Raw genomic sequence first — 27,185 nt, forward strand, 5'->3', positions numbered from 1 at the left:
TTCAGGTTCTTTAACCTCTGGCCTTCACCCTCAAGCTTCCTTGGCTTGCTGAGAGAGATTCTTCCACTTCTGTGGCTGCTGCCTCCTGCATGCCAGGAAAACATTGCGGACAGCATAAATGTGGTGCATCCCCACCTCTTCATGTTGGGTGTACCCCTTCCTGCTGGTGCCACGACCATGGCAACACAACCCGACTTGCACATACTGTTTATTTTTGCATGAGTGTTTGGTTTGAGTCCCCCATTGTGTACATTACTTCTGCCTATCTCCCAGGGATTTTATAATGTTTTTTCCTTCATTTATATTCTGCCTTCTTTGAATCATGGAACCCAGCCATCTAGGCATTGACCAGGCCTGCATAGCTTCAGCAAGGTGTCCTCATGTGCATTCGGACCGTATGCTAGCTCTTTACATGTCGTATGTTATCTTCTCTGTCCTGGTTCAAATAATGACCTCTAATTGGATATAACACTGAGAGACTGGCTTAGGCTTGTCTTTGAGCATAAATATATCAGCTACATTAAGTACATTTCCCCAGGTTACTGGGGGGGGGTGCATTTTATTGTCAGGGAGTCCTGGGATAGAGTGGGGAAGAAAACCACACACACACACACACACACACACACACCACCCGCTTTCTTTGTGCCCTAAACTTAAGTGAATGTTGCTCCCATTTATATGAACTTGTGACAACTTGTGCTTTAGAGGCTCCCATGACCTTTCAAATGAAGACTTTAATATGTTGTATGCTGGAGCGTTTAACCATGTGATTTTTTCTTCTTCTGGTAAAAAATGGTAAATAAAAGCTGCACCCTGTTATGGTTCTGATTGTGCATTTCCAATCTTCTTCAATAGATCTATAGTTACAGGTGGGACGTGCAACAAAATGTTGCAGTATACCCTCACCTTCTAACAGGAGTGATCAGTCACTCAACCACCCATGCCATTTTCTAGGATTCTCTGTTTTGTTCCTCCCATTTTCCTTTTCTAAATGAAATTCAAAAATCCATGGCTACTGAGCATGCTCAGTCCTTACTGGGCTGTTTTTACTCCTGTCGTTTTCCATAATGTTTTGTACTTCTACGTGTCTCGTGATTCACCAGAGCATGCTGATATTGTCCTCTTGTTTCTCAGTGACCCCATTTGGGCTACAGCCCTGTTGGCATTTGCTACCTGAGTTTGCTGTCAGAGAGAATGATAAATGTGAGTGTGATATAATGCAATAGCCCAAATCAGCTGACATTAGAAATTATTCATATATAATACTAAAGCTTTGGAATTCGCCGTGGCAACCATACAATGAGCTCCCCGTGCCTCTATTTTAAGGGCTTTCCTAGCATTTATTATAAATGTACAGTTGTTACCCATCTGTTGTTTACAGCTTCATCCATGTGCATGAGTATTTAGCAGGATGTACGAGCATGTCCTTAGCTGCAGATGTATGTGCCTATTCTCTCTCTCTCTCTCTCTCTCTCTCTCTCACACACACACACACACACACACACATACATATTTTCGTGTTTTAGCTGTCATAGCGTGCATATAAAGTAAACTCCCGATCAGATAAGCAGTCGGGTTGGTGGGGTGGAAGATGAGATTGCATTTGATTATGAGCCTTGCAGCAGATGTTCTACACAAATCCAGCTCACTGCATCCAGTCAGTTTCCATGGTGATGGAATCAGTAATTGTTGAGCTCAGGCTCTCTCCCTCCTCTTTCCGCCTGTAAGGTGGGTGCTGGGAATGAATCTGAACCCTCCCTAGGCAATTCCTCAGCCCTAAAAATATATCAGGAAGGGCTAATGGGGCGAGGGATATACAGAGAGGAAAGGCACTGTTATTTTTCCTGTTAAAGATGCTGGAAGCAAGTCTTATCCTCCTAGGAAATATGTCCTCTGAAGATGCTAAATAAATGGGCAGGAGTTTCCCTGGAAAAAAGCAGGCACTCTGATTGGCTGCCGTTTGCTAGGTGCTTGCCAATCAGAGCACAACTGGGCTTCAGCACTCTAAACATAAGCAAAGCTACATGCTTATTCTTTTGGACTTGAGCTGTACGCCAAGCCAAGGTGTGCAGAAAGGGGCTCTTGTTTTCCTATGGCGAACTGAAAACGGATCTCATTAAACAGCTTCATCAGAGGCCATCTGCTGTTCGAGAATATTGTTCCTTCCGCAGAAAAAGCCTTAAGTCATTCTCTTGCTGTAGTACCAAAGGGAAATTGGTTGCCGTGCATGATGGAGCCACTGGATTTCTGTAAGTGAGCATCTTTGAATTATTTAACCTGCTACTTCAGCTTGAGAAGCAGTGAGGATTATTACCAGTAGCTGGCAACCTTTATTGAGGATTTTATTTTTAAATGTAGCATGATTGCACTTTGTTTAATGGCTCCAAATATGCAAACATACAATAAATGTAGCTGTTACCTTGATTTGCCCCGTTGCTCATGATTAGTGATATGGATGGTTTACTTTTTAAAATTCCATCAGTTCCAAAGATTTTACAAATGTACACAAGTTAATATTTCATTCCAAACGACATGAAATTAAAATGGGGGTAGAGAAGAAGCTGCCACAGTGTGATTTCTAATGTTTGCATCATTAAGGCATGCAGGTTTTACTATGGCTGTTTTTTGGTTGCTTGCTCTTAAAGTTCATTCAGGTAACTATATTTGCTGATCTCTGTTCTCAGAACCATGATTCCATTCTCTTTCTAACTACTTTTTTAAAAATTGGAATTCAGAATTAAGATTAAAAATAATAATTCTAGCCCTAATGGATATATTACATGTTTCTACACTGGACAGGTCAGCACAGTGGAAATTCAGATAATTTTTTGTTTTTGACTTCTTTGGGTTGGATACTGGATTATAACTCTCCTTGCCTTGTCAGCTTAGCCTCCTAAAGCAGATACTCTCAGAAGCCCCATATGACAAGTGTGTGTGTGTAAAAATCTGTTGAGTTCCACCCAAGAATGAATCTGTTTGCATTCAGCCAAAACAATGTTCTTGATCTCTTTTTAACCTTTCAAAGACCACAGACTCAGGAAGAGCATGAAACTGAGAAATTGTATGAGTCCGGAAAAGTTTATGTTTCACTTTTCAGACTCCATCAAGATAGAGACTTTGGGATTCTCAGTGAAATCATCAGATACAGAAATCTTTGTGAACCATGTAGTTTCTAGATATTGGATTCTTAGTGTTGTGATGTGTTGAGCTTTTGGCTCTAAAATTAGGCATATGTAAGTTGCCATACTCTGCATCTTTTAAGTCCTTCACTTGAGGTTGGTTTTCCCACCATTGTTCTTAATGCACTTTTGGGGGTCCTTATATTTTCCATGTAGATATATGAGCTGTTTGAATGGAGTCTGATCACTGATGAGCTGTTGAATATTTACATGAAGTCTTTTACCCCACTGAGGTTCTCTGTATACGAAAGTGAAATAGGAGCTGTAATACAGATGGCGCACATTAACGTGCTCGTGAATGTTCCCAAGTGAATTTTTGAAGAGATTGGTAGTGTTTGTGTATGCTGTTGACCAATATTTATTAAATTTGGTATTAAGTTCCGGGTGTTCTTCATTCAGGTTTTATCCAGCTGTTAGGCGATGCATTGTAATTTAATGGGAACAAGTCATTTTGTGGTTATTGGGAAAATTCTGATGGAAATGATGGAAATTCTAGCCTTGAAATGAGATGTTGTTTGTTCAATACAATTATTTATCAGAACCCTTTCCACTAAATAGTCTATTACAAAGAGTATTTTTGAGTAGAGTCACAACACACCTCCTGAACTTCGGACTCCTAGCGGTGAAATGTATAAGGAAGCCTTTGAGTGGCATTTGTTACTGCTACATTATGTTTGGATAGTAGGGAACACACCCTTCAGAACTGTAAAATAAAGCGCTGCTTTCAAAACCTTGACTTTCTACCTCTTGCCGTTCATCCTTGAAAGAAATCTATTTCATAGTGCAAAAACATTCTTTCAGTTCTTGCTGACACTTTGGGGATGTAATTCAAACAGAATATAAATCTGTCAGCTTCAATTACTATTGATGACTAAATACTGTTTGACTGCTAGAATCTGAGCATTTCACATAACCTTGTTTGAAGGAATTTGTTTATTTCTCTCTCTCTCTGCATTAACAGCTGAACAGCAAAGAGATTAAGGGGGGCAGGCTTTTAACTGCTAAGCTTTGGATCGGGGATTCTGACTATCTTGTTGGTTTTCAGCCATGGCAATGGCAGAGTTAGAAGAATCAACACTGCAGTTTAAGCCACCTATAAATTACAGATTGGGGCTGAATGCTTTATTTGCTGCCAGTACAGGACTGTTGTGTATTAGACTTCAGCTTCATCAGCTACAAGGCTTTGAGCAAGCCGATTGACTCCTGCAACTGTGAAAGCTTGGGAAAAGCAATTGGGATACACTATACTGTAGTCCTTGTGTGTATTTTTGTGTGTGTGTTTGTGTGCGCGCGCGCAATTTCAAAGTGCCTTTCATTGGCCTGCATTGTTGTAGAAATCAATTTACTTGATGAACTAACCCCTTCAAAATTTAAGACCGGATTCAAACTGAGATTCATATGGATTCTAGTTTTCCTTCAGAAACCCTCATAGCAAGGAATTTTAGTTTTATCTTCCCTGAAGCAAAATCAGCATGGTTAGTAAAGGCACACACACAGTACAGCGTGGAAGGTAGCACACAGTAGATGTCTTCCAGCTGTTGTCTTGACTCAGCCGGCTGTAACCTCTATACATTTCTTTCCTTAAGCCATTTATTTATCTCGTCTCTGTTTTGACTAGTTCTTATAAAGATGCATTTGCATACATAAAATTCTAAAATGTTAATTACCTTAGCAAGCCAGGCTTATAGTTGTGTGGGGCAATGCTCTGAATGTCATTCAAGAAATTTGTCTGTGACATGGATTTCTGTGCCCCTGCTTTTAAAAGTGTGATTGCTGGTCAGTGGCATAAAGTCTGTATGCCTGGTTAATATCCTGCACCTACACTCCTTGCATGCCATTGTTGTTCTCTTGAGAGTTGTGTGGTAAGGTATCATTCTGAGAGTGCAGGTAGCTTCTATTCATGCATGATCTAAGTCTTTTTATATTTATTGTGTGTAAGCCTCTCTTCCTGGCTCTTGCTTTCACCATACCAATTTCTGAGAGTCTTGCTTCTTCTTTAACTTTTAATATTTAGATAAACAGGAATGGGTTTTTCAGTTGGGTTTACATACATGAGATTAGATGGATTTGGGGGAAGGACAAGATGAATTTTGTTGTACCCAATTTCTCCTAGGAATCCATCTTTTTCTACTACAGTGATAACATTATTTTATTCTCAGGACATGTCCTTCATGTCGAAGAAATTCTTGATGTTATACTATGAACCAAATGGTTGATGTACTACTGTGAAATACAAAAATCTCACTGACCTTGATAAATTCTGCCATATATATTCTTTGTGAGAAGCTGGGGTATGTATTCAGCTGACAAACTGAATAATATAATTGGCTGAAGGGTGTAAACCCCACACACACATGATAATGTTCATTAATGAAAGATACTTAGCTGCCAGATTCATCACTGAAAGTTCACATTGACTGATAGGCTTTAGATTACTTATGATGGATTCACTCTTACATTTTGGCGAGGAAATAATTATATCATCTGCCACTCTAGACCTTTACATAACTACATGTTGCTAGTTACTTTGTTTTCTCCCTTCCATTTTCTTACTGGGGTCTTAGGGCTGGACGGGTCCCAAGATGAAGCAATTCAAAGCTTATTTGCCCAGGGCAGCAACATCTGCAATTAAGGCACATGCCCACCACAAAGGTCAACACAAGTGTTCTTGAGTTATAGAATGCCACAAGCATAGAGCATGACTGAAATAGTTGCCTTGCACTTGGTAACCAGCTCCCTAAAGGAAGTGAGAGAAGCTACTTGTCCCCAAAGGTTGCTAGTGGTTTGACCAGCCCCCAAACACAGCAAATCCTGAATTTTATTTATTGAATATGAAATGTGCCTCCAAAGGATCTCCAAAATTTCACCAGCTTCTGAACACAGCCAAGGACCACCCAATATTTCGTTCCATCTCGTAACTGATGAAAATTTGTATGTTCATTCTCAAGAGTTATACCTTGTCTTTTAATCCAATGGTTTTCAAGGTGGCTAGCATTAGCTTGCAATGGCACAAACATGAATACAGAGTCCCCTGGCCAATGGATGGGGTTATAGTGGGAATCCCTTCAGTTCTGAAGTCCAAGGGGAAATGGTAGTTGGGGCAAAAATGTTCTTTCTGGCTGCTGCTCCAGCTGTTGGTATTTGTCTGTCTCTGGAGACAATGGAAGAGTCCACCTGAAGGGGTGAAGTCAAACCATTGGAGAGTTACAGTGCCTACTGTGGCTGTAGAGACTGATGTGGGAGAGAACGTTTTGTTCCAGGTGAGGCAGTCCATGTGTATTCCTTCTCTTTCCACTCCTCTGAGCAGTCATTCTTCCTCTGGTCACTCCTGTGGATACATGACCTGTCTGTCTCCAGGCATTGCAATCCTTTGCTTGCTTCATGAAGCATGAACCTGCTGCTGAAAATAGCAGTCCCAAGTTGCCTTCTCTGGATAACACCTAGTAAAGCACGATGCATGACATGGCATCATTATGTTCTGAGTTTTTATGCCCCCCAAGAAGCAGCCAATAAAGTTGAGTGATGGACTACAGTCCACAAAAGCTCCAGGCCATTTTAATTAGTCTTTAAGGTGCAATAAGACTGCTCTCTCCCCCCCCCCCAACTATCACAGTTACCCCTGTGGAAAGTGATGAAATCACATCACACAATGGTTTATTTTTGTTTTGTTTTTAATAATGTTACTGTACTGGGATCTTGATTTTAATTAGCAGTGATGTGTTTTTTTATTTAAATCTAGATCCACCCTCATGTTTTAGAGGAAGGTAAATGGGTGCGTACCAGGGCATGAGTTGAAGGCCATTGTTGCAGTAACTTTGCTGACATCAAGCAGGTCTGAGTCTGTTCAGTGCGTAGATTGGAGACCATGTGAGAATCCTGTGTTACACTGACTTGAGTTACATGACAGAAGGATCTAAATGTAATAAAAGCTTCCTTGGCATAAGGAAGAAATCTTTCAACCGGCTACTTCCACTTAGAAAAAAGGAAGAGAGTGTGTCTCCAAAGGAGTATGGCCCTTTCAGTGGCAGGAACATTCTTACTGTGGTTTCTAGGTGTGGGCTCAATGAATTCAGGTATATTTTCGGAGCACGCCTTAAGTCACCCAACTGATAAATACAGCATCATAAGCATTACTTCGTTTCCCAGGTTTACAAAACTTGGCATTCTGCTCACCTGTTAGTGTTGGACGTTGAATGTGGATAACAAACACCACTTTGCCGTGTTCATTTTTATTAAGCCAAACATTAATTTACAGTTAGTGTACGTAAGGTAGATTTTGCTGGGAAATAGAAGATCCCTTTTACGTCCAATTTTTTTAAACAATTGAAATGTAGCCACAGACTCTTAATTCCCATCAATCTATTATTTCCATTTCCTTCTGCAATACATGTGGGTAGAAACTGATAACACTAAATTAAGATGAAACAGGTGAGAGCAAGGTAGATGGGACCATGGAAGTACTCTGATTATGCCAGCGCTTACTTTTGTTCTGTGATTCCCCCCCCCCCCGAGTGTTAATATGAAAACTTTATGCACTCCATTTAAGTTTCATGAACAATAAGAACTGTCAGCTGTGACAGTTTTTACAGCCCCACAATTGTTCTTGCATTGTCTTGGCATTCTATGTAGCATGCAAAGTAGAAATTTCTTTTGGCAGCTGCTCAGGAATAGTCTAGTCACAAAGAGTCACTATTACCTCTGTGCTGTTGTCACAAGTAGAATGCAGACTCCAGGAGCACATTGCAACTGTGACATTATCAGGATTTTTGCCTTTAATGCTCTTGATTCTACCCATTTCTGGTGGCTGCTTAACACAAAAGAGCATCAGCAGAAGATCACCTTCTCTGAAGTGTGGCCACAATTCCAGATCCCGCATGAGCAGGGTTAGAGGCATTCAAAGTTTAGATGCATTTCCCAAGTTTACTGCAAGGGGGAATAAATGAGAGAAAGAAAATGTTGGCACCCCTTTCATGGCAACAGCTTGTGCGAGTGACTAAATTGCTTTTTAACACCTGGTTAATCTTTCTCAAGACAGGATTATCACTTGAGGGTTATTGAAAGTGATTTGCTGGATTGTGCAAGCAAATCATGGCAGAAGGTGATTGCAAAACTTTTCTGTCCTCCTTTTTCCCGAAGATTGGTGAAAACCCCAGTTTGCCTGCATAGATCTTGCATGCTGGGAGGTGTAGGAAGGTCAGGTGGCACCCAGTGCGGAAAATTTCTTGTCACACCCCCCCATTGATTCCCCCCCCCCCTTGCAAAAATGGTTTTACGTTATTTCATATTTTCCTACAAAGGAATAATAACAAGTAATAATAAAAAAACTTTTATTTATATCCCGCCCTCCCCGGCTGAAGTCGGGCTCAGGGTGGCTAACATCAGATACATAACATTGGTATAAAATCAAACAAGAATTAAATTACCTCCTAAAAACATCTCAAAATCAAATTAAAGTCTAATTAGATGGCTTTCCACAGGGTTAGGGTTGGGAACAGTAAGTGCTCCACTGAACTGAAATTTCAGCCTTCACAACATAGGAAAACAGCCAAGTAAACAGCTATTTTGGTGGAGGAGGGTCAAGATATTAACCGATACGCATGAAATTTCATATACTGTATAGCTATATAATCCCTAGTATAGTAAGATAAGACCTTTGGAGCAGGCATTTTTTTAAAAAATGTGTTTTATGAACCGCCCTAGTAGGGCAGTAATTGTTCCTTGATAATTTGTCACCCCCTCCATTATGGAAACTGGGTCGGTCCGCCCCCTACGCCCCCCCTTGCTATGCCCCTGTGCATGCTGACTTCATGAGCACAGCTAGCATAGCGACAGTATAGAAATATGCACGACTTAATCCCACTGCAGAGTTTGCAGTGTGGCCTTAATACGAATTTGGTAATTGTTTTACTGAAATAAGCCCTACTGTGTAGGAGACACATGCAGTGCAATACAAGAGGGAACTTTATGAGCTTGCGAATCTTTCCCCACTGCATGTAGTGTAGAATCTATAATGTTGAACATGCATAAATGTTTGTGTAAATACCTTTGCAAATAGGCCTTGTTCGTCCACTCACGTTGAGTAGAGCCTACTTAGGGAGTAGGTTCACATTACAGGTTCTACATGCAAAAATGTTTTCAAGGGCAGCCCCATGCAGAGCATATTGTAATAGTCTAATTTGGAGGTTAGCACTGCGTGGAATACAGTGACCAAGTCATCTCTGTTCAAAAGTGGCCATTGCCAGCTAGATTTGGAACCAAGCACTCCTAGCTACTAAAACTACCTGAGCTTCCGGTGATGGTCTTGGATCCAGGAATGCCCCAATCTACATACTTGCTGCTTCCTGGCGAGAGCACTTCACTCTGGAGCAGAGCCAAGAACTCAGAACATGTAACACCTTCATCTTGTCTAGATTCAGTTTGTTTGTTTTTTATCTGTACCCAGCCCACAATCACCTCCTGGTTCTAACATAACACCTGATATAATTGTATATATAAAGTCGCCCAATAATTCGTGACAATGTATAGGTATTTGTTTCCTTTTTAAAACCTATTTTTGTCTCAGACATTTGTGACTCAAAAGTGTGGGCAGTGCCTGTTGCAGAAACAAGAGTGATCCTAGATGGAACACTTCAAATATCTTGGTTTTATCTCTTCTCTTGAATATAGTCTAGTACAAGCTGCCTAAGTTTTAACCACTCTTAAGTGTTTATTGTGTATATTAATGCAAAATGTTCTATTTATATACAAGAGAGCTTAACCGACCTTCATGCAGCAAAAGGCATCAGTGCCACTGAAGTTTGGGTATTAATTATATTCTTTTGAGCTAATTTAATTTCACATTACAATAATAATAATTTTAATTTTGAAACACTGCATGAAACAAATAGATAAAACAACATCCATTGAGCTGAAGAATTGGTAACTACCTCTCTATTGCTACAGATGCAGAATCATATATCCCCCCCCAAAAAAAAAATATTTCATCAGTTTACATGTGTGCATATGTGCACCATATCTTTATACCATGTATTATTATTTAGTATCGCATTCAAGGGTCCATTAGATGCTTCACAAAATATTTCTTTAACAAGCTTTAAAATATTGGTAACCTCCCATCTTAGGCTTTGAAACCCAGTTTGGATCTACATTTCTGAGAAAGTGCTGCTTGGATTTTTTCTTCCTCAGTATAAAAGTAAAATAAAGCCTGTGTTTTAGCTTAGGCAACTTATTCAGGCAGATTTGTAAAAGAATGGGTGGTAAAAGCAAGTAAGATGGTGAGAAATTGGATCAGTTTTTCTGTGGAGATGCACACATGGAGACTAAAAATAAATGGCGTTTGCTTCAGGCAACAAGCCCTTATTGCTGCAAATCGGCTGGGTGAGTTTGAATTTTTGGATTTAATTTTCCACTAGTCTTACTAAAATAGTTGAACAGGATTAAAAATAAAAACAGCATCCTTTTAAAACAATGTGTTCCTTTGGAAATCATTCATTAGGCGAGTGTCCGCATAATGAATCAACAATTTTCATTGATTCCTCTGGGAAAACATCAAATGCATTTCCTGACCCCCCCCCCCAATTTTTACACCCCCCCCAAAGCAAAGAAAACCCCACATAAACCCCCCAAAATGCTGTCTGATTTCCCTGATCTCTCCCCCTCCTTCCCTCCATTCCTCAGCAAACCAGAAAAAGGCAAACAAAAAATAAACAATGCTCTCTTTTTGGACATCTGAATCTGCGGTGTGTATAGCGATGGTTGGGTACCAATTCCTTGTGGTCGGATAAGTGAATTTTTGCATACTAAATGTTGGTAAAGCGGCACTTTTGTGTATGGTGATAAGGGACTGTGATGTCAATAGGAGTATAGAATCATGGAATTGTGGAGTTGGAAGGGACCTCAAGGGTCTTCTTGTCCAGGCATGTCCAACCATTAGATCCCAGGCTGATCCTGCTAGATCACGGGACCCTTATTGATCGTGGGATTAAATAAAGTTTACTGAAAGTTAACAAATAAAAGCTGTAGAAGTCTGGGCACTCCACCCACCCCACGCTCCGCCTCCCTCCAATGACAATGGGTAGATCACCGCCAGTTTTTTTTTTAATATATACTGGGAGTAGATCGCAGTCTCTTGGGAGTGGGATGTGCCTGTACTGGTCCAATAACCTGTTATGCAGGAATTTCTACTACAGCATCCATGACAGATGACCATCCAACCTCTGCTTAAAAACCTCCAAGGAATAAGAGTCCATCACCTCTCACAAGAGTGTTTCACTGTCAAGCTGCTCTTAATTTGTTCTTTCCTTGTAACTTGAAGCTACCCCAGGGCAGCAGAAAACAAACTTGCTCTATCATCCATGAGACAGCCCTTTCAGATATTTGAAGATGGGTATCTTAACTCCCCTCATTCTCTTCTTTACCAAGTCAAAGATATCCAGCTCCCTCAACCATTCCTCATATGGCTTGGTCTCCATTATCTGCACTGTTCCAGCTTGTCAGTAAAATTATTTTACCCAGAACTGGACACAGTACTTCAGGCGTGATCTGATCAAGGCAGAATAGAGTGGGTACTATTACTTCCCTTGATTGGAACACTATGCTTCAGTTTCATAGAAGAAACCAGATGCGCTTGTAGATATTTGAGAGAATAACACTTTACCTTTCTAGTAAGGTAAAGGTAAAGGGACCCCTGAACATTCTAGTAAGTTACATTAAAACCGTCTTTCCAATGCACAGACTAACACTATATTTCACAAAGTAGGAGAATCCATTCCAATAGCCTATGAAGTGATAGCAAGGCTGCTTCAGTGACCCCTAAACTTGCTGGATTTTCTAGACGTAGCTGACAAATGCATGTATATATTCACAGCAATCTATTGGAGACAACTGAGATTTATTTGAACTAGGGCACAGCCAAATAATCAATTTCTGTTTCTGGGCATTGGCTTTCAACATGCAAAGTAGTGAAAGGAGAGCCTTGGAGTGTGCCCAGAGTGCAATTTCCTCTTTTGTGAATGATCCTAGCACATTCCTGCTCATCTTTAAGAGGTTCACGATGTTCAAGGACCAAAGGTACCCCTTTCGGTGCTGGTTTCATTGCCACCACTGTTTTTGCTGGAACATGCCACTGAGATATAGACTGTCAAAAAACAGGCAACATGGTACCAACAGCAATCGTGTTTGTATTTTATTAATTTATTAAACTATTTGTAACCCACTGCATACCAGTAGGACTCAGAGCAGGGGAAACATAACTTGTTTAAAAGAGCAATTTATTATAGAAAATAGCACATATAAACCAATAATTGTCGCTATTCTTAAAACAAATGAGCAGATCGGTGTACAGTCATACCTCATGTTGCGAATGCTGCAGGTTACTTTTTTCAGGTTGTGCTCAAATCGAACCCGGAAGAACCGGAATGGTACTTTCGGGTTTTGGCGCATGCGCAGAAACGGTGCTGCAGGTTGCGAACGCTGCGGGTTGCAAACATGCCTCCTGCACGGATCACGTTCACAACCTGAGCGTCCACTGTATTTAATAACACACAAATAAATGCCAAATAAATAAATACATGCCAAGATTTTCAGTAAAAGTCAGGAGACAAAAACAAGTTGGCCTTAAAAATATAACTCAGATATACATAACATCGTCAGTTCAAAATATACATTATTTTTAAAAGGGAAATTGCCTCTTACAATGCATGTCAATCTTATTTTTTTAAAAATCTGTTTTTAGCATTTGTATACTCCTTTATTGTCAAAATCCCTAAGCAGTTCTTATGGGAATAACTTGCCCTAATAAAATCAGAAACATTTGTCATGCTATATAGCAAAATTTCATTTGGTTACTCTTAAGATCACAGCACATTTTCCCACGAGTGTTGGGCGGGCTCCTTCCACAATCTGAACAATTTATATATTGAATAAACCTTTGCCATACATTATAAAATGAATAAGGGTCATGCTTGCCCTTGGCTGCTCTGAACTGACAAGTTAGTTTTTCAGCCAATGCTATTGACAATACCAAGATTCAAAGGCTTAAGGTGATCACATGCTGAGAATTGCCTAGCTAAAACAATAAATTATATGTTGCGTTGGAATATTCAAAGTAATTCTCTCTGTAATCATAGAGTTGGAAGGTACCACCAAAGGTCATGTATTCCAGCGCCCTGCGATGCAGGAAAACAGATCAACTCCATAAAATAAGCTGTATTATTTTCCCCATACTGCATTGTGAATACAGAGGGGTGGGGGAGCATGGAGGCTGAAAGAATAGTGGCCCGATGTGGTTGAACATGGGCTGGATCTAGACACATCAAAGAGGTGTTTCAGCTAAACGCGTTGTAAATTTAAACAGAGAAATCCAGTAGGGAAACACGGGACTCCACAGCGCCATCTGGTGGCACAGTGTTATATCGCATATACAACACATATAAATCGCTTTTTCTTTACCAATCTAGCTGAGTCTGTGGAGGAGCAAAAACAGTAAGGTGGCCAGGTACCTCTCTGTTTTCCACACCAAGATGCAAGTGTGGAAGCCGTGGACACAAAACTGCCATCTCTCAACAATTCCCCTTCAGCAATGGAGCTCGTACAGGGACTGCAGTGCTTCTGCGATCCTTCTGTAAGTCACTTTTGGTTATGCTAATAGGTTGAGGGATGTTCCTTAGGCCTCTGGGCCTTGGGAGCTGGTGACAGGGGCCTTTGGGGAGCTGTTAGAAACGTGTCGCCGCTAAAGGGTGGAACTTCTGGCACGTGGGTGGAAGGGGCACTGACCACTAGCCCTAATGCCTTTGGATGTCCATAATAGCTCCTGCAACACTTTTCTGGGCCTTTGATTAGACAGGCCACAGAACAGCAAACATTCGGTAGACAGAAGATTTCTGCGCCAAGAGCCTAGAGGACATCTATCAACATCTATCTCCCTATCTTATTTGTGTATATAAATATATATATATTTAAAACTGCCTCCCCAAATGCACACGTTAGGTTTGCAGGACCCCATATTTCTGCACACAAACACATGCACAAATAATGAGATATATGATTAGTTTCAAAACTGTAACAGAATTTTGCTGCTAATTAATTTGCCACTCCATTTCCATAAAATAATCTGGTTAAAGGCTAAGCCAAAACAGTATCAATTTCTGTGTTTGTCAGGGTTTCTGTAGAGCCACGTGGGCTTTGTAGCTGCACAAAGCCTTATTTGGGAAACTTCTCAAGTTGGAATCATCCCTTTCTGCTCATTTCTCTTTTGACTGCCACATTGGTAGCTTCCAGGCAGCTTGTTTTGTAGTAGGCTCTTATTACAAACTACTTCTATTCCTTGGTTTTAATTTTTTATTCTTCTTGGACCATCTTCATTTTCAGTGGTCACCCTCTTGACTGTGGTTTTTCTTTCCCACCTGTTTGAGCTATTGCAAGGATCTCTTTTGCAGCGATTGATTTCTTCCCATACGAATGGCCATATTATTTCCCATAGACGAGACGTTTGTCAGTACTGCTAAGCCTCTACTGGGCAGGCATGGAAGAATCACGGTAGCGAGTGCTTCTTTAGGGGAAGGTTCTTCCAGCTGATGAGCAAGCCCATCCAAAAGATACGAAAGTCTTTGAAGATCTGTTTGCAGCGTGCTCCACCATCAGCTTTTCTGATGGATTTTCCATCAGCTGTTCCATTCCAGATGCCATCATCAGGGAGACACAGTTCCTCTTTGGGGGCCTGCATTACCTTGGAAGATCCCGCTGTCCAGGGGCTGCCTTCTGTGTCACTAGTTGCTGGCTCCCTAGAGAATCCACTGCCCCTTCAGCCTCGAAAATGAAGGAGCAGAGTTGGGGCAGGACCCCCGACAAAATTCTAGGAAGTTAGGAAGTTTTCCAAACCAGGCTTTACACTGGTGCAGAACCCGTGCCTGCAATTTCTTTCACAATTATTAGGGAAAGAAATGTATATTACATAACAACTATTATCTGGGATGGATTGTACAATTTAGTGTAACAATAGATATTACTTTGACCTTTGTATATAATAAACTAAATAAACCATTTTGGTCACTGCATATTAAACCAGTTATTAATTTAATCTCTCACTTTCGTAAGTTGACCAAATTGCCTTTTCTTGAAACATTAAGGGAGATAACGAGAAGCAGCTCATAATAGATTCAAAGCCCCAAAGAGAGCACATCATCAGTTTTAAATATAGCTTATTAAAACTTGAACTACATGTTTCATATGCTTGGTTGAGACATGATTTAAAAGATTCATTGAACCAAAACTCCCAGAGGTTTCTGCTACTGTTTGATACAGGCTGCGACTATCAAGAGATTATCACAGCACATAGTTCCTCTGATCATTAGGATACATCCTCCGCTCCTTTTGGAGCTATTATTATTATTATTATTATTATTATTATTAGCAGTTATTCCTGACACTCTGAATTCCTTTAGCCTGCGCTTTAAACTGCATATGCCGAATTATTATTGTGTGGACAAAAGCAAAAGCATCTATCTTTCATGTATTTTTTAACAATATTAATCCCGCTCTCAGGCCATCTTCATATATTTGCTTCTCCCATGAACGTGCATTTCTACAGGTGCAGGAATCAGCTGCTTGGTTTGCAGACAGTTCTGCAACTATCCTTTGAAAGTATGCTATTGGGGAGCATGTGGAAATGACAGGAATTTACTGGTTTGCTTATTTCACGTGCATATTTCTGTGCTGGTGGGACACAGCACAATTACAAACTTTTGCATGGAGAGTGAACGTCAGAATTGGTTTCAGAGGGATCTGTCCTCAACTAAAACCACACACAGGATAAAGCTGTCTCCAAACTTTGCCCCCGTGAATACAAAGGGTATTCAAGTAGGAAGAGATTAAGATTGTGTATATTTTAATAGAGCTTCTGTTTCCAGTCCAGTGGAATAGAATTGTTGATCTGTTGAGTTACAGCCATTGATCCTCAGAACCAGAGGTGTCGCTAGGGGGGACGTTGGGGGCGGTACGCCCCGGGTGACAGGGGAGGGTGGGGGTGACAAGCAGCGGCCCCTCCCAACACTCCCACGCGCCGCTGCTCCCTCCGTCACCCCGGGAGCAACAGCGCACAGCCGAGCGAGCACCCCATCCGTGCAGTGCTGCTGTGACCGGCGGTGCGTGGGGAGTGGCGGGAGGGGCCACCGCTTGTCACCCTCACGCGCCGCTGCTCGCTCCGTCTCCCCAGGAGCAGCAGTGCACGGTGTGTGTGGTGCTGCTCCTCCTGGGGCAACTGAGCGAACGGCGGCACGTGGGGGTGACAAGCGGCAGCCCCTCCCGCCACTCCCACGCGCTGCCACTCCCTCCGTCACCCCTGGAGCAGCAGCGCATGGCCCGACGACGGAGTGCGCCTGCACGACATTTCCGCAGCACCCTTTTGAACCGCAGAGCGGAAAGGCGGCTCATGGGGCTGCCGTGCACGATTGGCGGGGAGCTCTGTGGCTTAAAAGGGGGCTGTGGAAGTGGCGGTGGCTCACGACGCCCCGCCCCTGGGACGTGTTTTTTCGCCGCCCCGGGTAGCGCGGAGCCTTCCTCCGCCACTGCTCAGAACCACACATGTAGTTCCATTGATCCAGAGGAGGTTTGGGCTTGTGCTTCTCAAATGTCTCCACGTAGCAAATGTCTTTTGACATGGAGGGGAGAAATATATTTCATGCGCTTTGAGGAGAAACACATTTTGTGTACTTGGTCCCCATTTCTTATACATGTCAATCATCCAGCCAGTGGGTTGTGCCCGCTGCAGCCCTTTTGCAGGGATACATTTGGTTGAAGTGAACTCTTCCTTGGTTAACCCTGAATGGAAAATGGAAACTCACAAAGTAATAATGACGCTTATATCCTGCAATGCTTGTTTATAGAGTTGATGTTGTGTTGAATTTCTTAATTTTTAAAAATAACGGGGAGGAGGAAAGCTCTACTGAACATATTCAAGGCCTTTGTTGTGACTAAAATAGCACATTGGATTTGGGCCATGGGGTGGAAGATTCCCCCCTATCAAAAAAGGGGGGGTCAGAATATTTGGCACGGAAATGTAGTTGAGAAGCAGAGGAGCTTTAATTAAAGGTAAAGTAAATGCTATTACTAATCCATTAACTCTGCAGATTTTTTATTATGTCCCGCAGTGCAGGAAACCTGCTTACTAATGTGAGCCATTATCATGGGGAAGTGCAAGACTTCTTTCAAAATGCATAGATCTAGATCTCACTTTTTCCTTCCAGCTCTCTCTTGTACCCCAGTTAGCAAGGATAATATTTCGTGGCTTTTTAAGAAGCTGTTTTTTAAAAATATCTAATTTGAAGGTCTCAATACAGAATGCTGAAAGGCCTAGAGGAGGAAAACAGTGAGAAGCCACTCTACTTTTGTTTCTGTTTTTAAAGTGCCATCGAGTCCTAGGGATTTTTATTTAAGCCAATGTGGCATTAAAAATAATAATGGGAAAGCTCTGCTGTTTGGTACATGAGATGGTGATTAAAGCATGTCTGACAGTGAAAGACAGTGAAATCTGCTCTTATTCAATGCTTTTGTGCAAGAGACCTAGTCCAACACTAAACCACAACAGCCTCCCTTAGCTACTCTTCTTAGAGCATGCCTGAATACTGTTTTTGCCAGGTTTCTGAAGGCATTAACAGCACACTACTTTAATTGTGCTGATTGAAGAGCTTTCAGGTTTGTTGTTCTTTAAGAATTAAAATGAAACCTAGGGCTTCAATCCATATAGGGACCAATATGTGTGGCAAGGTGGGGTTTTTAACCTTCCCCTCCTCCATTACAATTCTAAAAGGAAACCGGAGCCTCCAAAGCAGCCTGTGGCAATAATAAAAAGGCTCTCATTAGTACCATGGTGTGTTGTTGTTTGCTATCTTAGTGTTGCTATTTGCCACTCCAGGGAAGTGGTGTTTTTCAGGATTGCCAAGGAAAGGAACGGTTAAACCTCCCTCACCTGGTTGTACTCTTCCATATTATGGGGAGATGTGCTGTATTTCTGTAGCAAATGTTTCTAAATTTGCATCTAGACGTATAAATCAGCACATGCTAATTTCATGGAAATGTTTCTGCAGGTCACCTTTTTTTCAGTCGCCAAACATGTGCTGTGGTCCTGACCCAGACCACCATCTGCACTTGGTTTTGTGAAATCAACAACCTGATACATCTCTTCAAGCAATACATTTAAAGTAATGTGTAGTTCGGCCCTGACTCAGCAATGCATGCCTTGTTTGCAGCACGGTCACTGGTCCACTCTGTGCTGATCCTTCTTCTAACCCACATGGCAGACTGATGGGAATCAAGGGATCTTCGTTCTTTTGATGTTGAGCAACGTGCCCAAAGCCCCGTGAAATTACTATAGGCCATGCCAGTGCTTTTTCTCTAGAAAAGAAGAAGTCAGTACTCAACATGATCCTCCCCCTCCTCACACACACAATCTCTCCTACCCCCCCTCAATTAAAGCCCCACTTTGTATGCCCCTCCCCTTTCTTCAACCCCCCCCCCACCTTGCCCCATCTGCTCTTCACACCCACACAGCATCCTGCCCTGCCCTCCCCTTCCCCTTCTCCCTTCCCCTGCTCCCAGCCGCACCCTCTGCACTTGCTTCTACAGCTTCCCCCAGCCACAGAATGGAGGAAGGGGGGGGCGTCCGAGCCACTGGTGGCTTGGGCGCATGCAGGCTCCCCGCTGCCCAAACAGCCTGCCCACTGCCTCCTCCCCAGCTGTAGGGTGGCTGAGTGGGAGGAGGCAGGCAGACTCCGGAGGCTCTGCGGTGCGCCCCACCCTCTCCCCTGGGCGCACTGCCCCAGGCACCCGAGTGGCTTCCTCCACCGAGGACGGCAGAGCTATCAGCAGGCATGGAAAGAGCGAGCAGAAACAAAAGGAAAGCAGCAGACATGCTCACCTGGCCGCTCGTGGCACAGCGAGGCAGCGGAATTGCAGCACCTCTAGGAGGGAGAGTGCATTACCGAGGGGGAACAATGTTGACCGAGAGTGGAAACTACAACCCTCAACCAGGGCCTCCATTTCCTCACCGCTGCCACCTTAGCCTTCTGCTTTTCGCAGTCCCCCCTTGAGCCATTGTTGCTTGTTTGCTCTCCCAGCCTTCCATTTACCTTACTGCAAGATCTGGAAGAAAATGGTGCCAGCACTGTGTGCCCTTGAGTAATGCCAGGGGGGGGGCAGACTCTGGGCCATGTTGTCACTTGATCATAGATTTTCTTTTAGCTTTGACATGACTTAATAATGAAGAGCTGTTAATAATGCATGCTAATTAATGGAAAACTCAAGACAATAGATCACCTCAGTTATTTGAATAGCAAACTTATAGTCGCATGCAGGTTGGGACAACTGGATTGACAGATCAGATTGTGGCAAGTGGTGGTGAGACCTAGAACAAAAGCAGTATTATTTGACTTGAGTTCTCATATTTTGGAGCTGAACCCTGACTTCTGCTACTTTGGAAGCAATAGCATTTGGGGACTAGCATTGCCTTTGTGCGTACCTCCTAGATATCTGTGGTTATAGTTCTTTTGAAAAACAACACACAGGCATGCATGTTTACAATCTCTTTCAGGAGCCTATAAAGCTGCCCAAAAGCATTCCGACTCTTTGGGGCCTACCTCGTTTGGCTGGGTATTGTTTCCTAATTATTATTATTTTAAATAAGATTATGTTATACACTTTCCTTCTCTCTGGGTTAGAAACATATGCCAAGATCATTTGAGCTAAAATTCCACTTTCATTAAAATCACCTGCAATATTTTAACTCAATTTAAATACATAAGGAGGATTTCCATTAGTCCAGTGTTTTAGAAGATTAATATGGAAAATATTTCCTCCTTAATTTTTTTTCTTAGCAGTTGCTTTTTCTCACCAACAACAAATTCCCATTTATGAATGTTGGACACTTCAGCTCAGATTGCTTCAGCTCTTCTTTTTTTGTGTTATTTGCAGCCACCTTGTGTATTTAGATGTGCTTTCCTATGTTGTCCTTTTTCAGTTTTGAACTGTGCTTTATTAACGAAAAGTACCGTGGGGGGAATGGAGATTTTATATATTTAAAAAATGTAGTTTCTTCCTCCAGCAGTTATTTTGTGCATAACCTCATCCCCTCATCTCCTCCCAGTCTCCCCCCACAAAAAAATCTCACAGTAACAGTAGGTAAAGTAATGGGATTCTGTGTGCTGAGTCTGTTGCATTTAGAATACGGCAGCTATATCTTTCTGAAACATTAAATACAGAGCAATGGACATTGGCAGTCAGCACATGTAACTATACAGCGTAAAGGGAGGTTCATTAAAATGCTTAGCATTTTCATCTGGAATACATTTTTAGGATTGGCCAAAAGCAGACTGTGGGCCTTCAAATAAGGTTTGCTTGCAGCTTTTAGCAACAGTGACACCTTCCTGCCCCTACGAAGTAGGGGAAGAAATAATTCTGGCTTACCTGGTTTGTTGTAATGATATTTAAAGGATTGGTGAGATAAGTTTGGGAAACGTTTTGTAATAGCCAGAATGAAAGCATGGTTTTCAGTGGGGTTTCTGAGCCATGGTTTGTGCTGATGTGCATGTAATGCTGAGGACTGAAGGGAAGGAGGAAATCTCTCTAAAGAGAGTCAACGTTGAGTCCTTTAGACAGAAGTGGGGCACATCCCACTGGAGGGTTACACTAGGGTAATGTTGATGCTCAGCCAACATTTATTAAATCACCACCACTGTGGAGTACACTTACAGTATTTGCAATATGGAACCATTTAAAGCATCTGTGGTCTTTGAGAAATACTAGGGGGAATAAGCAAATTTAATTCACCTATTATTCACCCACTGTTGCATGAGACTGTTCCTGAATTACTGTATTTTTCTGTGTATGACTAGGTTTTTTTCCTAAAAAATAATGTCAAAAATTAGGGGGTGTCTTATACACAGATACATCTCCCCCCATTTTCTTAAATCTGAGTCCCCCTATTTGGGGGTGTCTTATACATGGGGGCATCTTATAGATGGAAAAATATAGTGACAGGAGGCTATGATTATTCTGTTCCTGTGGCAGTTTCTAGGTTTAGAGGCTAGCAGATTATAAACAGCTTGTTCAAGGCCAATCCCTCTTTTCCTAACCTATTAAGAAAATTGGATTGATTTAAAGGTGTTGTTTGTTTAGTGGAATCAAGTCGTAAATTGGGTTCTTACATTTTTACAAGGATTGCTTGTTACAAAAATAGCACCTAGTAATTTGGTAATAGTAATTTGGTTTACACTAATAGAAGATCAATGTCTAGGTTTTTTCCATTTAAAGAATTCATGGTTCAGCCATTGAAGCTTGCTCCTGAGGCATACTTACCTAATTCACACTTCGCAAACTGAAATACAGATATCCTTTGAAATCCACACTTCTCCCAAGTTTGTGATGCATTTCCCCAACCAAATAATGTGTACAAAAATACATTATGGAAGCATGCACACAATGATTCATATATTGGTTAAAGTAACACATTAAATGCACAGAAATTAATGGCACAGAAATGTGTATATCAAGAGAAATGCACACAAAAATGCAAGTGAATTTTCGTGCAGACTTTTTAAACAGACGTTTGTAAACTGATGCAGAATTGGGGCAAATGGAATTTAAGAGTGGAAAAATAACATAGAAACTGAAATTGGCAGGTCCACCCATCCCTAGAGTGTTTGAGTGCTGCTTGTGTTATTAAATATGCTTTAATTCAACGTATTGGCCACTCCCCCTCCCTCAGAAAAGAGAGAACCTAAACTCTATATTCAGTTTTTATAATGAGCAACTTCTCTAGAGGCTGTCCCTAATGTTTGAACTACAGCCATTTATATATCTATTCTAAGTGTGGAAATAGCTTCGTTGTGCCTTTGACATCCTTAAAAGCAATGCAAAAGCAATTTTAAACCATGTTACGTAAGTGGATTTTTCTTGTGCCATACCAGGGGAAATGCATGTATTGATGATGGGGAAATCACATTCCATTGGCCATTTGGTACTCGTTTTACCAAATGGAGTTTATCGTGGAAGGAAAACCAAAAACTTAGCTGAAAAATAGCATCCAGTATGAGTACCTGTGGAATGCTCTGTTTGTCCCTTTACTTTCCCCAACCCTGAATAGGTAAATTAAGTTAATTGAGCACTGAGTCATCTCTCTTATTTAAAAGTATTTTGGCTATACTTTGCTAAGCATACTAAACTGAAAAGGATGCAGATAAGCAACAAAAATTCAAGTTAAGAGTGAAAGGAGGCTAAAAGTGTGCTTATTTCAGAGAAGATGACTAGGAGAGGATTTATAGACTCATAGAATCATAGAACTGTAGAGTTGGAAGGGACCCTGAGGAGCACCTAGTCTATCCCCCTGCAATACAGGAATCTCAACTAAAGCATCCATGACAGATGACCACCCCACCTCTGCATAAAATGAGAGTCCACCACTTCCTGAGGGATTCCTTTCCACTGTTCAACAGCTCTTTCCATTAGAAAGTTCTTCCTGATGTTTAGTTGGAATGTCCTTTCTCATAACTTGAAGCCATTGGTTTAGTTCCTAGCCATTGGAGTGGGAGAAAACAAGCTTGCTCCATCTTTCCTGTGACAGCCCTTTAAATATTTGAAGGTGGTTATGATATCACCTCTCACGCTAAACATATCCAGTTCCCTCAACTGGTCCCTATAAGGCTTGGTTTCCAGATCCTTGATCATCTTGGTCACTCTCCTCTGCACACGTTCCAGCTTGTCAATATCCTTCCTAAATTGTGGTGCACAGTACTTCAGGTGTGGTCTGACTAAGGCAGAATAGAGCAGGACTGTTCCTTCCCTTGATTGGAACCCTATGCTTCTGTTCATGCAGCCTAGAATAGTCCCCTAGATTCTGTTCACATGTACAACTGGCAAACCAGGTGTACCCCATTTTATATTTGTGCAGCTGGTTCTTCCTGCCTAAATGTAGAACCTTACACGTGTCCCTGTTGAAATTCATTGTGTTAGTTGTGGTCCAGTTCTCCAGTCTGTTAAGGTCATGTTGCATCCTGATTCCGTTTTCAGCTGCATTAGCGACCATCCACCCAGCTTGGTGTCACCTGCAATTTTAATGGCAATATAATCAGGCATTGGTCAGGACATCTGTTAATGTGGGGTCAAAACCTCAAAAAAAATGGAATCACTGGTGTCAGTGGCAAAGGACAAATTTTGGTTCCTAACTCAACTGTGTTCCCTGGTTCAGTACTCCAGTATTTCCCAAAGAAGTGAACAACTGTTACTCACTTTGGCAGGTGAACCTAAGAGTGTACTTGGGACATTGATAAGGCAAAATCTGCCCCCTTTCTTGTTCCCCTTGACACAAGGCTACTTCCTCTAGTGACAAAGACCCTATTGAGGAAATAGTGTATCAGCGTGTGCTACCCTTCCCAAAACCAAATTTACTTAAACCAAATTTAGTTTGAATAAGAATGTAGCCTGGCGAGAGTATGTGTGTTGGTGGCAACCAACTGAATACTAGGGAAATATATTACATGGGAAGAGCTTAAGATAAAGATGGGTGGTCTTCAGATGCATCTGCTGTTTCCATCTTAAGGCAAAGGGGTTGTTTTTTTTTGCTTCTGTCAAGCTTCCCTTTCCCCCCTTATTAGGACAAGTTCCAGTATGAACAAACATTTCAGCCACATATTGGAGAAAAGTTTTTCAATATGCATGGCACAGATTGACAAAGACCACTGCACAGTTTCTGTAACTGCAAGTCTTACACAAATTCGGAGTGGAGTCCCTCAGTCTGTTGGATGGAGTCTTGTATGCCTCCTTCCAGCAACTCCTGCAGCTAAACAGGTGCCAGACACATTGCTGGACTTTCCTTTGGACCACATCAGTGAAGCCAAGAGGGGGATTTTGTCATCTGGGCAGCCTAGGACCTCCATGCACACTGCCCAGGCTTGTACCCTGGAGAGATCACATTGGTGCTACTAACACAGCAAAAACAACACAGGAGGCAGCAGTTCTGAGTTACCCGTCTCTGCAGCCGCAACAGGTGCTGTGATACTCCAGCGTTTTGACTTCATCCCCAGAGGCGCACTCCATTGAGACTCTTGAGACAGACGGATGCCAACACACACAAAAGTCTTTTTTGAAAACTTAAATTATAGTTAAGTGAGGTAACATAGGTTGATATATTTTTTTTTTCTGTTGCAAGGCAATCACATTTAAATTCCCTTCATCTCTAGAATTCTGTTCTTTTCTCATTCACTACCCTCCCATAATTTAGCACATTCTGATATGTTGATATTTTAATCCATTTTATGAGACAATAATTCTGTGAATTGGAATACATCAGCTCCTAAAATCACCAGGCACTGGCAATAAATAGGATGTATTGGCTGGTTTATTTATGATGGAGTCCTGTTATCCTATCTCAACGTATGGCTTTTCTTCCTCTGCCTTTCGGTTTGGTGCTTTAGAGATCTTAACAAAACTGTTGAGAGAAAGCTCTCCCACAAGCAAAACATTGTACTTCATATTGAAAGTGTAGCCTACACCAGACCTTCTGTTACAATTTGTACCCATCTGGAGTGGAAACAAGCTGGGGGACCATGAAAATCTGTGGAGAAAAAGGATGGTGGTTTGCAATGATTGGATGAGCTAAGGCAGTGTTTTTCAACCACTGTTCCGCGGCACACTAGTGTGCCGCGAGATGTTGCCTGGTGTGCCGTGGGAAAAATTGAAAAGTAATTATAAAATACTTTCTTTGTGTTTATTTGATTCCTATTCAAGAGAATTACTTTATATATAGTCAATATAGGCACAGAGTTAATTTTTTTAACATTTTCTAATGGTGGTGTGCCTCGTGATTTTTTTCATGAAACAAGTGTGCCTTTGCCCAAAAAAGGTTGAAAAACACTAGGCTAAGGGGTCAGACCTTGTGGGGGGGCCGGAGTATATTTGGGGGGGGGGATTGATGCAAGAGCACCACGAGCCCCGGTGGCTGCTTATCTATGTCTTATGAGCGGCAGGGGCTGGTGGCAGCGGTGGCGGTGGCAGCGGCAGCGGGACGATGAGCGGTGCGCAAAAGGGCTCCGGAGAGGGGCTGCTTAAAATGGCGGCCACTTGAGCACTGCTGCTGCTGGCACCAACAAAGCCCAGCCCCCTTCCTTCTCTAGGCAGTGTGGGGAGAAGCCAGGAGGAGGGAGGGAGATGGTAAGAACGTGCATGCTGGCGATCCACCCAGTGATTTCCGGCCCAGAGGCCTTAGTTTGCCTACCCATGGGCTAGATGTTCCAAAGAAATATTCGGCAAGACTCAAAACCTCAGCCAGCATTTTAAAATACATTTTTGGTTGAGGGCCGCAGCAGCAAGTTTTTTACTTGCATGTGTGAAAAAGCCAACAAATTCCACAGACTGAGCAGACGGAGGTTTCATAACAGCTCAAATATTACAGTGGGAGGCAGTTCACACATTCAGCTGTGAGGCATCAAGTGTTCAAGAATCCAACGGCCTCATAGTTCTTCCATCTTGCTTAGTTTTGTCTACACCGACTTACAGCTCCTTTGCAGGGTTTCAGACAGAAGTCTTTTCCAGACCTACCTGGAGATGTTGAGGATTGGACCTGAAACCACCCATGTGCAAGGCATGTGATCTGCCACTGAGCTACAGCTCTTGCCATTGTTGCCACCAGGTTGTGCTAGCATCTTTCTGTGTAGTTATCTCCCAGTATTTATGGTGCAGTGGCTAAAGGACTAGACAGATATTTGGCCCAGGGCAGATATTCCCATGATATCTCCGCATTGGTTTACCAGAAACCCATGAATCTTCAGAGCCTGGGTAGCAGTGCTGTAGGACTGTTGTTTAAAGGGTGCAGAGCACCAAGTGAATTTCAGAAATGTGTGCAGGGTATTTTCTCTAGTAAAATTCTGCTATTTGGTATGAAAAGTTGCCGGGGAGAGTGGATTGCTAATGACAAAGATGAATGGCAAAATTTGACAGAGCCGACAGGTAAATATTGGCTTTGCAGAAACAAGTTTCTATAAATAACTTGTCTGCTCCAGAAACTCCACAGATGGCAGCGGGGCTGCCAGGGTATTGATTTAGCCAGAGTGCTCAGTGCTAAAAAGCACATCTGTCAGCTTTGCTGGTCTTGTTCTGAGGGATACTGCTGCTCCTGCTGAGAGCTGTGTAGATGTTTTACCATTTTTCTCAGGCAAGTAGAAAAGCTGATGGAAATCAGGAGGAAACCTTGAATGGGGAATAGTAGAAAAATGAGCCAACAGAAAAGATAAACTATAAGAAACATTGTTAGCCTCCCACAGTCTCATGCCCTTTCTGTATTAACTAATCTATCTGAGATAATTCAAATCATTGTGTTGCACCAGAAGGAGACCCTTTTCTGCTGCAGATATAATCAAAGCAGCAATACAGTCAAAGGAAATTCAAACTAGGAAGGCAAATGTCTTTCCTTTCTCTCCCTCCTCTGCATCAAGTGCAGAGCCAAGATCACTCTGAAGTCGAGCAGCTGTATCCTTAACAGCAGGTCTTCAAATGCTGCAGAAGACTGAGTAACTTCCAGGCCATCTGAAACAATTTTGCCAGCCGGCTACTGGAGGACGCAATGCAAGCTGCAAAATGAGCCTTTTTTGCAGCCTGCACCGCCACGTGGGAGGCATGATTATGTGTTCTGACCAGTGTTCAGTCGTCTCAAAGCAAGACTTGCACCACTTGCGCTCCAATCCTCATCCAGCTGGCTTCATGGCCCCAGACTCCACAGAGAGGATGCTTGGAATCAATGACGATTCTCCTCTATTGGGTATGATTAATGAGGCCGCAGACTCTCTATTTCCTGGCTATGTATGTCACATGGTGCTCTCCCATTTTGCCGCCAACCAAAAAAAAACCCCCACCCAAGATAGGGCAGTGTACCCAGATGGAACAACATCTTTATTTTGGGGCCAAGCACACTATGCTATGCCTGCAAACATCTCAGTTTGACCCTTCAGCTTTCTCACTCACATTTGT

At 42.2% G+C, this 27,185-nt stretch overlaps 1 protein-coding gene across 3 annotated transcripts in view; it reads left to right on the forward strand.

Annotated features, from left to right (window-relative positions):
* The window catches only part of ELMO1 (engulfment and cell motility 1), a 296,344-nt gene that overhangs the window by 216,169 nt on the left and 52,990 nt on the right, over positions 1 to 27,185 (forward strand). Inside the window, exon 1 of one of the 3 annotated variants that reach the window (XM_033165676.1) lies at positions 1,846 to 2,249. The exons of the other annotated variants lie outside the window; for them this stretch is intronic. The gene's annotated coding sequence lies outside the window, so the exon portion shown is untranslated. Of the gene's footprint in view, positions 1 to 1,845; positions 2,250 to 27,185 lie in introns of those variants that run through there. 3 annotated transcript variants of the gene reach the window in all.

Source organism: Lacerta agilis, chromosome 12 (assembly GCF_009819535.1).
Source record: "Lacerta agilis isolate rLacAgi1 chromosome 12, rLacAgi1.pri, whole genome shotgun sequence".
Taxonomy (NCBI): domain Eukaryota; kingdom Metazoa; phylum Chordata; class Lepidosauria; order Squamata; family Lacertidae; genus Lacerta; species Lacerta agilis.